This window comes from Anabrus simplex, chromosome 6 (genome assembly GCF_040414725.1).
Source record: "Anabrus simplex isolate iqAnaSimp1 chromosome 6, ASM4041472v1, whole genome shotgun sequence".
NCBI classification, from domain to species: Eukaryota; Metazoa; Arthropoda; class Insecta; order Orthoptera; family Tettigoniidae; genus Anabrus; species Anabrus simplex.
This window is the reverse complement of record NC_090270.1, coordinates 114,979,128-114,991,304: the sequence shown is the minus strand read 5'-3', so window position 1 is coordinate 114,991,304 and position 12,177 is coordinate 114,979,128. Positions and strand designations below refer to the sequence as shown.

The following is a 12,177-nucleotide window of genomic DNA, read 5'->3' as shown; positions in this document are numbered from 1 at the left end:
GACCAGTATGCTGACGATTCAGCTAAGGAGCCGGACCATAATAATCTTCCTCTGAATTGTTGAAATAACGTTCTACGATTCAAACGTGCAAACCAGGAACTGAGCTCCCCTTCCCTTCGCGGACACCCCATGTGAGCGGGGGGATAGAATACATTCATGACATACATGCCGCAAAGGTATCATCTTGGAACTGTGCCTTGGCGACCATGGGTCTCTAGCTGAGTTTAGCATTGTTTCCACATTTGCACCAGGCTCCTTGATTTCATCTTTTCCATCCGACCTCCCTTGGACAACTCTTGTTCTCCGTCGGTATTAGACTTCTCAGACCTAGGAAGTCTTTCATTTGTACTTTATACCTTTCGCAACCATTCCCTTTACTTTGGCCGATATTTATTCTTCAAAGGATCGGACCTCTTCAACAGTATAGTGCCCAGATGTACTTCCTCTTAAAATAATAATCACCATCACCTCCCCTAGGGGCATTAAGGCCACTAGCCTGCCAACCGCCTGATTGCCAACAGATATGGAGTGCTACGTGGTCAGAGTGACAGTAACCTCAACCGTATTATCTAGTTTTGGTGACCAAGCCCACTTCTTCCAAAAGTAGACAGCTTCTCAGTTGACCTCAAGAGGTTGACTAAACTGCGTTCTAGCCTTCACTCCAGGATTAATTATGACTCTGTACTTGTTGAAAAACACTAGCAGTGACTTTGTGAATCTTCGTGAAATAATAATAATAATAATAATAATAATAATAATAATAATAATAATAATAATAATTAATTATTATTGTCGAATGGTTTGACAAGTGCATGTATAAAATAAATATAAACTACAAGCATAAAGTTACAATATAAACACACAGTTAAAGATTAATATGCAAATTTGAACATTTGGAGTCACGCTGTTAAGTCTCCAAACCATCTCCGAAAGCTGGAAGTGGGCAATTCTTTATCAACTGTATGATCATTTGTTGTTATGCGGTACAGTCGCAGGGGACACTAACTTTCAATTTGCATTTTAAAAAATCTTAAACCGCATTTTCCATGGTCTGTTCTACTTCGGTTCAGTGTAGTCCATTCATAGCAAGAGACAGAAGCCTTCAACTTTTGTGACAGTATCCTCAATAAGGAGGATACACGAACCAGAACTCAATTTTCGGACGGAATACGAGGAAATACAAATAATACAACGTAAAATGTAGAGGACTTCTTTCTACGGTGTTCTTATTTTTAATTGCGGAACGCATGGTAACATTTTTATACTAGTGATCCGTAGTTTGGCTTTAGACAGTTTGGATACTCGAGAAGCAACAATCGCAATTCAAGTTCTAGTGCAGCACTGTTACGAACGGAGAAAAAAATACAGGCCTGTATTTTACTGATTATGAAAAAGTCTTTGATAGCTTGCAATAACATAAACTAATGGAAATTCTCAGAAAAAGCGAATGCAGATCAAAAAAGACATTCGCTGTATAGAAAACTTGTAATGACACCATACCGCCCATACTAAGGTTGATAACGAGGTGATTAAAACACCGTAAATATCTGCAAAGGAGTCCGGCAACGATGTGCTCTCTTATCGCTCTTAATCAACGTGTACACTACGCGTACCTTTCGGGAAGCACTTGAAGATATAGAGAAAGGCATAAGTTACAGGCTAAAAGGGTCTGGATCCACAACATTCACTATGTTGATGACACAGTACTGACAGCTGATAATTAAGATGATCTTCAACAATTCCTCGGTAAAGTAGGTGAACGCAGTTACAATCTAAGCCTGAATATTAACATCAACAAAACAAAATGCATGTTTGACACACGGAGCCAGGTACTTTTACTAATCCTAGCCTATCACAACACCTCACCAACAGAAAGAGTAAGTTTAAATACCTCTGGAACAGGGCTTTGTGACGAACAGACAATAGACATGGAGATAAACATGCCGTGTACAAAATCCCTGTAGTGCTTTCCAGGATTTTTTTTTTGATATTGGCTTTACGTTGCACCGATAGAGATAGGTCTTTTGGCGACGATGGGATAGGAAAGGCCTAGGAGTTGGAAGGAAGCGGCCGTGGCCTTAATTAAGGTACAGCCCCAGCATTTGCCTGATGTGAAAATGTGAAACCACGGAAAACCATCTTCAGGGCTGCCGACAGTGGGATTCGAACCCATTATCTCCCGGATGCAAGCTCACAGCCGCGCGCCTCTAACCGCACGGCCAACTCGCCCTGTTTTCAAGAAATTCAAGGAAGTTCTTACCTGTACAGATCTGGACGTCAATCCTAGGGTAAAATGTGTAAAATGTTACATCTGGTCTATATCTGTGTATAGTACTAATAATAACAGCGTGCGGCCTCCGAAGAGGTCTGATGTAGGTCTTTCGAGTTGACGACGTATAGGTGACCTGAGCGTCTGTGATGATGGACCCTGCCTACGATGAATTCAAATGATGATGGCAGCACGAATACCCAGCCCCCGAACAAGAGCAATCAACCAATGGAAGTTAAAATCCCCAACCCGGCTGGGAATCAAACGCGGAGCCCCTTGGACTAAAGACCAGAACGCTAATCATTTAGCAATAAAGATGGGCTGTGTACTAAGGAATGGATACAAGACATGGCTACAAAATACTTCCCACAGAAAAAGCAACACATGAAGTAATGCAAGGTCCTCTTTGCTCATTCCGTACCCGTCGTCAGGGGCGTGATGACTGCCTGCGACACAATCCTCCAGCTCTTTCGATCTTTTGCTGCCTGGAGTGTTGTTTGGAAATATGTGTTGACCAGCGTCTAGGATTTCGGCCTACAGGTAGAGCCCTGCACGGATATAAATTAGATTATCCGCAACCGCTCCACATCCGCTTGTGCGAAGCTGCCAACTTAGGAACTAGTTACAAGAGGAAAGATATTATTGGTCTCTCTTGGTTAGGTCCGGCTTGTAACAAGACTATTGGGCAGAGGGCAACAAAGCGGTCAACAGGCTTCTAGTATCCCACACACTCCACAAGGTACGACGCGATTAATCACCCTGTGAGTAATTAAAACGAGTCTGGCGCATTGCGCGATTTTCTCCTTTATTTCAACGAACTTGGCAGCCCTAGCCAACTATACCAACACGGAAAATGGTGGCAAATTTGAGTTTTACGCTGTCTGTGTTTTAATTCTTGTAAATAGAAATACTTCTAGTTGTCGGTTAGTGGGTCGAGGAGAAGTGTTGGCACGAGGAGGCTCGTAGTGAGATTGCGCACAGCACTCCAGCCTACAAGATCCTTGTTCAAGACTAGCAACTTCGAATCGCTCGTACATTCTTGCGTAGCAGGTTGCCGCTGTTATATGCTAAGAGTATTGAGCAGTCCTTCTAAATTTAAAAACAAAAATGCGTATATTTTTCTTACGTACGATCGATCAATGCGGAGAAATTGTGACTGAGGACAAATAATTTTTCGACCATCAATGTGATAAAACGATAGTTCGAGAAACGATAGATGCGGGGAAATTTAACATTGATTTATATGGAACATTTTTGGACCGGATAAATTCAACGATGAATACGGGAAAACGACAGTTCCGGGAACGATGCCCGAGGTTCTACTGTATTTGACGTGTATTAGTATTGTTTATAATCCCCCCACCCTGCCGTCCTTTTTCATTATGTCTCAAGACTGTTACGCATGCGCGTGTTGTTAAAAATTTTCCGCTTAAGGATCTTCCGGATTTCTGTTTTCGAAAGTCGGCAGGTATAGACTTAGGATATCGTTTTATTCATGTGTTGTATTTCGCTACAGCTACTTTAATCTAGTTAAATATCTCACCGATTAATTTTGTCCTGACACATCATCAGTCATCATGATCCACTGCAGTGTGTTAAGATCATTGTATGCTGCGTGTCATTCTCTCCCTCCCCGTACTTTTCTTTTCTATGCTGCAGCCTGGCCGGTAAAGAACTGCTCTTGTCTACAATTTTGGACGAATTCGAAAATGGGTCTTAATATGCCATTCAGTAATCAACCAGAGGCACCTAGTTCTCGTTGTTTGCCGCTGTTGTACCTGACGTAATACTACTGAGAAGTACCTTGCCAGCGGACCAGTTCGGTCAGAGCTCCATATATAGCGTTGTCATCGAGTCGTAATACCGGGTGTGACCTCATTAGTAATCTGAGCCTGCAACTAACAGGTGCTTCACCTGGTGACTCAGTTGCACTTTACTTGTGACAGATTGGTAAATAGTCTGGAAGTGGCAGTCTTTAACAGTTGACTCATTCTGGTGAGGTGTCTCACATAATCTGTTGATAAATTTCGATGACAGATGGTACTTAAGCTACTCGTCATAAGGAGATTCGACAGAGTTAGTGATTTGGAATAAGGTTATGCCAGTTGTCTGCACTGTTCAAACGATTACTGTTGATACCAGATAAGCTCAGGTTCGGACTTACTGCGAGGTGCTGAGGAACCGATCCTTCCTGACAGCGCATTCAGAAAATAATAATAATAATAATAATAATAATAATAATAATAATAATAATAATAATAATAATAATAATAATAATAATAATAATATCCTCAATTAGGACGTGTGGACAATATGGTCTTCTCTCATTTTGGATTTTTGTGTGATCCCGTCTCGAAATGCACAATATGTTATTTTGATGTTCATAATTATGCGTAATGAAGTCTGTTGAAATTGAGAAATATGGTCCACTTCGTGAAATATGATACAAATACAATATTTGGCAGAAGTGGGAGTGAGTAACCTCTGAGAGGGGAGGTGATTATTGAAGTCGCAAGGTTGCGGAATAAAATTGCTTTATTTGGCCTTCCGGTCCTTTTATCGTAAGAATCCTATCTTCCACTACTATGAAGTTAGGGCAGCATGTAGAATGGAACCAAGCTCGGTAGCTGCAGTCGCTTAAGTGCGGCCAGTATGCAGTATTCGGGATATAGTGGGTTCGAACTCCACTGTCGGCAGCCCTGAAGATGGTTTTCCATGGTTTCCAATTTTCATACCAGGCCTAGTATCTAATTTTAGCGCTGCCATAGGGTTTTGTGGTTTCCGTATAACCGCATAATCTTTAGTAGTGTTATCAACGGATCCAGCCAGCCTCAGGGCTATTGACGTAACTGCCAGACAGACGGTAGTAGCTTTCTGAACCAAAATTGGCAGGTTTGACCCCAACTCAGCCCGGTACATTAAAGAAGGCCACAGCCGCTTTCTTCCGGCTCCTATCCCTTTCCTGTCCCATCCTTGCCATAAGACCTATCTGTGTCTGTGCGACGTAAAATAACTTGTAAAAAAATACAGTATACATGTTTGCGGAGATGAATTGAACGTTCACTTTCATTGCTTTTACTTAGCTCTCGTGTTTAGAAAAAATATTGATTCTGTATGACTGAAGATGTGAAATGGAAAAGTAGGTTGCGCCGATAGGAGAATTAGGTGGTGGAAGCGATGATTGTTTTAACGGGAAATGCAACTAGATAATCACTTTCTCTTAACACTAATCATAAGCAAAAGTGATGAGGTCCACTACTTCGAAGAATGGAGGAGTCGACAAAAGAAAGGGAAGGACCACAAAGGAAGTGGAAATGAAAGTCGCCCGACGACTCACATGTCCGAACAGAACAAGAGTTGACCAATGGAGGTAATTTTAGTGGTATGAAAGCACGGAGCATTGCACAAGTAAGTGGAATCAGTGTCAAACTTGGCTCGAGGTTCCCACTCCACACTTCCAGACAGAGAATATTTGCGGGGTGCCTCTTCTAACTGACAGAGATTGTTACCGTGAAAACATTCTGTCATCTTTCTGCTGGGGAGTAGCAAATTCGAGTTACTGTTTTGTTATGTGTGAAATGAATCGTCATGGCGAGTTTGTTTACGACTAGATGCCCTTCCTGATATCAACCTCATCAGAGGAGTTTATGAATGACGCGTTAAATGACAGCAGGAAAAGAGAACCGAGCGAATGTTTGCGCGTTTTGAGTCACATAGCTGCCAGCTTGCATTCCGCAGATAATGGGTTCGAACTCCTAAATATGGTTTTCCGTGGTTTCCCAATTTGCACACCAAGCAATGCTGGGGCTGTACCTCAATCAAGAGGTTATTTCGGCCACGTAGAAAGAAGAGATAACTTCACTGATACAAGACATCATTCGAGACGCGCCGCGTTGAATTTCTAACCTCTGTGACATCCTCCGAGCTGAGCTGCGGGAGCCGCGCCGTGTTGGGCATTTAACCTACCTTTCGCAAAGGGTCTACGGAATCTTTTCCTAAATACAGGTTATCACGTAATATCCACCTATATCTTTAATTTGCAATAAGAGGAACTGAACTTAAAGGTTTTCAATGATTACGAAATGTGTAAAGAAAAGTGAAACGAAACGGCGTAAAAGTCACGCTTTTTATTTTCACCTCGTAGGCCTATATCATGGTTGCAATATTTTGATACCGTTATGTATAGTATGAGCTAAATGGTTAGCACGTGTTGATCTTTGGTTCAAGGCGTCTCGATTGGGTCGAGGATTTTAACTTTCGTTGGTTAATTCCAACGGTTCGGGAGCTGTCTGTCTGCCGAATTAAACATCAGAATTCATCTTAGGTAGGGATGCATTTTCACAGGCGCGTGGATCGCCTATCACGCGCCAACTCGAAAAACCGGCACCTGGCTTCGGAGACCACGCGCCATTATTGTTGTTCATATAATAATAATAATAATAATAATAATAATAATAATAATAATAATAATAATAATAATAATAATAATAATAATAATAATAATAATATATTTACATAACGAAAAATGTCCCAATACAGTACCCGTACTTTTATTATTTTGCTTTTTACCTATTTCTTATGATGACTGCATTTAGTTTTCCCGCATCCGTCGTCATTTTCCCTCTGCCCCCTGAAAAACGATGCATCGAGGTTTTACCAAATACAGTAGAGACAATACACGATACTGAGCGAGATATCGAGGGACAGCTATTGGAGCTCACTCTAGCGGATAGACCTGAACAGTACTGATTCTGTCATTTATGCGTTTTCAGTGAGTTGACATAATTAAATAGTAGCGTGTGTCATTCCTTGATATCTCCTCTCAACATGAGGGGAAAGGTATGTGCTGTGTTTGGCTGCAGTAATTACGAACTAGAGAAAAATGCGCGCTCGTTCTTCAGGTTCCCTCGTGACAAGAACATGTAAGTAATATTGTGTTTGCAGATATTTTCTTCCAGTGACAGAGATTTTTATAGTACTTCATAATATTCTGACCTGCTCGACCCATGTTTTAACGGGCTTAAAATATAATACGCATATTTTATTGTATAGTGCAGCAGTTAACCTTCAATACCGATGTGTTGTTGTAGGTGTGATCTGTGGGTTTTGAAATGTCACAGAAGCGATTTGGATAAAGTGTACAAGAAAGAAGGGACGTTACGCTTGTATAAGAATTATAAGTTCTGTTCAGATCATTTCCAGGCTAGCGACTTTAAAAATCCTCGACTATACAGCCAAGGGTATGTTACAGTTTTACTCTAATTGTACGTAAATATTCCTCAAAGCATCACTATCGACAACATTTTCAAACTTTTCTTTCTTTTATCCCTCTTCTCAGATTAAAGCCGGGATTTTATAGATTTTCTTTCTGTTAGTAGGCTTCATGTTAAGAGGAAAATTGTCCAGCTATTAAATGTTAATTCATTGCATCATATGTGTAAGGAATGTGCCGATATTTTTATTGACAAATGTCTTAATGTGATGATACAATGTTTTTAAATGAGGAAAAAAGACAAATCCAACCATAAGATTTCAGGCTGGTATGCTAAAGCTAAAAAAGTAATGCATAAATGAAAGATCAAGCCATTTTACAGCAGTCCATTTCACACCTTGTTTATATGTCTAATTTCAGTCTTTGAATAATAACCTTCTAAATAATTCTTCATTCATTTATCCAGAATTGCTTTAGCAACTTCGAAGTTAATATCTCAATACCACTGTCTTTCTAGACGTAATTTATTTATCCATTTCCGTATATACATTTCCATTGATATTTGAATTTAGCGCGATTTGTTCAGGTCAAGTCACTAGGAGCGCCACCGTCGAATTGTCTCCCATTTTAGCAAGGTGAAATCCGTAAGTGTCGTGTATTGTCTCTACTGTATTTGGTTTTACTGTATATGTTATGGTCAACCCTGAAATGAAATATACGAAGTTACATCTTGATGAGTGCTCATCTGTTTTCGCTTAACACTGGGCACACTTTCCGTGATCGTATAAAACAGGGAAATTAAACAGAATGTGCCTCCCGAAAAGACTGATAACATCGTTTCTTAGTTGAACTCATTAGTCACAGAATTCCACGAGTTTCAGAACTACCGCCAATGTTACACACGCACACAAACAAAGCCTTTCAGCTGCAACGAAGCACGACGCAGTTACTGAAGTTACTTCATATACATTCACAGCTACTATCGAAAGTCAAAACAAATCCGATTTGACCGCAACAACCGAAACCAAGCGCGGATATTCAAAAATACGTACAACAACGTTGTTCATCCGTACAACCGTAAAACACACTCAAAATGCGTACATTTTACGGAAAAACCGGAATACCTGGCAGGTGTGCGGAACGATAGAGATTATAAATGAATTGGTTCATAAAGAAAGGGCTTCGGTCCATTTTTTGCTAACTGTTGAAAAAACAAGAAAAACAATCTGGACATTTTACTATCATAATAGAAATGTTAAAACTGTTACTATCAAACAGAGAATGCATAATACAGTAGATCACCCCTGGACATATTTCATGAATTTATCATCAGTAGTTGAATTATACAGATTTTTAAAAATCTTGTTGACTGATGACCTTTCTTTATAAAAGAGGTTTACAACTGATTAGCCTTTTTTTGTTCACAGAAAAATGTTAGAATATTATAATATAACAAAGTTCTTAGCCTCAGTTACTGAAATGAGACGAAATCTTCCGTGTCCTCATCTTTGTCATCTCCTCCTCTCACAGTAGGCCAAGAAGTCAGCTCCGTGAAGTATTCCCGATACTCATCAGGTATATACTTGACCAGTTTCTTCACATCATCAATTATTCTCTCCTTAATACGTATCTTTCCTGCTGGGTACGCAGAGTTTATTGGCAAAAAATGATAGCACTGGATGGGAGCTACCGAGTCTGAAAGTTTTTATGCTCAACCCATCAATGAATGATAAAACATATAATTTTATAGGTTCTGTATAACGAAAAATAATAAAATATTTCAGTATACAATAATAACACAGTTACACAGTCAAATGACCTCAAAACAATGCATAAAAACAAGAGAGTAGCGCGCTGTTAATCAACAAACACCTAGCGCCTCTATGGATAGTGCTTCAGTCCGGACCGATCTCCTTCCTTTACAAAACGCTAACTTTCCAATCACAATATCGCAGTGAAGGAGAGTCTGGACTGATCTCTTCTTTATAAAACGATGTGATGACCATTCCAGATTAGAAATGCAACGCTAACTCAATTTCGAAAAAAATGTGACTGATGCCCTTTCATTATGAACCAATTCACATGCTATTTTCCTACTTATAAAAAAGTCAATGGACGTAGTGAGAATTACCCAGCCCGACCAGCAAGGACAATGCAACAGACTGAGTTAAATATAACTACATGCACGAATGTAACCGGGCATTTTACCTTAAATAGAACTACACATATTCTTTCCGTCGAAGTTCAAGGACAATGAACTATTCTACGACACCAACAAATCTATGTAGTAAATACTACAGTGAGTCAAAGTGACACCCATACACCCATGTAACTTGTATGTGTTTATGAATAGAAATGTGGACAATAATTTATGTTCGCATTTTATATGTGGAACAATAAAGGTACGTCTTGAATTATTAAGTCATCACAGGCTAGTTAGCGTATCCCTTAACTTAGCACGATATAACAGATTATTTGTCTATATGCTGCTGGGGCACATCAAAATGAAACTCATACAGTCCTACATGGGCAAATAATAGAGCAGTACAAATGCTCTATGTTTCTACACCACATTCAGTTTGTTATGGAGAGTTGTGAAGTACAGACACGTTCCGGTGCTATCGTGGGACGTCAAAGATTTTCGAAAGAAGAAAGAACTGATGATTTTTCACCATAAGAGAGGAAAGTCACTTCGAGAAATTGGTAAATTTGTAAACAGGAGACATGCAACTGTACAGTGCGTTATACATATGTATAAAAGTACACGCAGCATTGAAAATGAAGACAAAGTGAGTGGGAGAAAATTTTTCAACCTCAGGGAGGAACGTTGGATAGTAAGACAAGTGAAGAAAAATCCATCTATTAGTGCTCCGAGACAGGCTGTGATGGCTGAGGAACATAACAACAAGAGAGCACATCCAGAAACTATTCGACTTATCGTAAGGAAAAGTAGCAGGCGTGGACGAATAGATAGGATTAAAAAAAACATTTGTTAGCCAGATTAATAGGAAGAAAAAGTTGAGCTTCGTAAAGGAATGTATAGTAAAATATTTTGACTTCTGAAAGACCGTTCTTTTTGCAGATGAAAGCAAATACAATCCCTTCGGATCAGATGGAAAGTTTAATGTCTGGAGGAAACCAAATGAGGAGTTGAAACCTAGCAATCTACGTCCAAGTGTCGAACGTGGTGGAGGTAGTGTAACTGTCTGTGGGTGCATGTCAGCTAGTGGACCAGGAGAGTTGACTTTTATTGATGGGACCATAGATCAACATGTGTATCTAAATACACTGAAAGATCGTTTACGACCTAGTACTCAAAAGCTTGGATTACTTGATCGATTTAAGTATTACCAAGATAACGACCCGAAGCACAAAGCTCATAAAGTAGGAATGTGGCAGCTGTATAATTGCCCAAAGGTATTCGAGACACCTCCACAGTCACCAGACTTACAGGTGATAGAAAATCTATGGCATTACTTGGAAGTAGCGTTAAGAAAACACTATATTTCGAACAAAGATAGTCTGAAAATGGCTTTATGTGAAGAATGGAAGAAAATAGATCCATCTTATTGCGAAAAGTTGGTGCAGTCTATGCCTAACTGTTTAAGAGCCGTGAAAAGTGCTAAAGAGTATCCAACAAAGTATTGACTGTTAAAAATATTAGAGGTCGCTCAGGAACTACTTGAAGGTGTATGAGTTTTACTTTGACTTGTTTCATGTATGTTTAAGAATAATGTATTAATTTTCTTTGTAAGTATAAGAAATAGGAGTTGATTTACTTTGTACCTTGGTAGAGAAATGTGTATTTGTTAAACCAGGACCAAGACTAAAATAAAGTAATGGTTGTATTTTTCTGTTGACTCCAAATAAACAAGCTTTCCTCTAGTGTATGAGTTTATTTTGACTCACTGTATATATATGGCTGTGTCAGTTGCCAAGAGAGGTGAAATATTATCTTTCTTGAGTGGAGTGGACAAGTGAGGTGAAATATTATCTTTCTTGAAAGTTAAAGAACATAAGAAAGTCGTGGGAGACTGTGATTTCCAGGTGTTTTTCGTCACAATTAAAACATCAAATATTGCGCTCTCATGCACTTTACACTAGTGTCCAGAAGTTAAGCATACGTTACGAGTAAGCAGGGCAACAGGAAATAGACTGCAAATCGCACGACATATGCACCTGCCAACCTTACGTGTTCGCTCTGTATAGGAAAGGAGTGTTCCTTGCTTTGACTAGCGGCGTAACCACAAGGTAAACACAGCCAGTGCCTGCGCCCAAATTCCCTCAGTTGTGTTTGCCCTGTTATAGTGTGCAGAGTATAGCCTCGTGGTGAGCGTTACAACATGATGGCACAACGACGCCATTTGGACCCCGTTTTGCAGGGTAGAATACTCGGCCGCCTGGAAGCAGGCCAGACACAGATCGAAGTCGCCGTATCCTTCAATGTGCCACAAAGTGTCATTTCCAGGCTTTGTATAGGATTTCGAGACACAGGAGATGTTAGTCGTAGGTCAGTACCAGGTCGATCACGTGTAACCACCCCACAGCAGGACCGATATCTGGCGTTAACCGCCCGACGAAATCGACACAGATAGGGCTTATGGCGACTAAGGGATAGGAAAGGCCTAGGAGTTTGAAGGAAAACGGCCGTGGCCTTAATTAAGGTACAGCCCCCGCATTTGCCTGGTGTGAAAAT

The 12,177-nt window shown here is 40.1% G+C and overlaps 1 protein-coding gene across 1 annotated transcript in view; it reads right to left on the bottom strand.

Annotated features, from left to right (window-relative positions):
* Positions 1–12,177, bottom strand: part of LOC136875886 (uncharacterized) — a 637,093-nt gene that overhangs the window by 351,641 nt on the left and 273,275 nt on the right. The window lies entirely within an intron of this gene.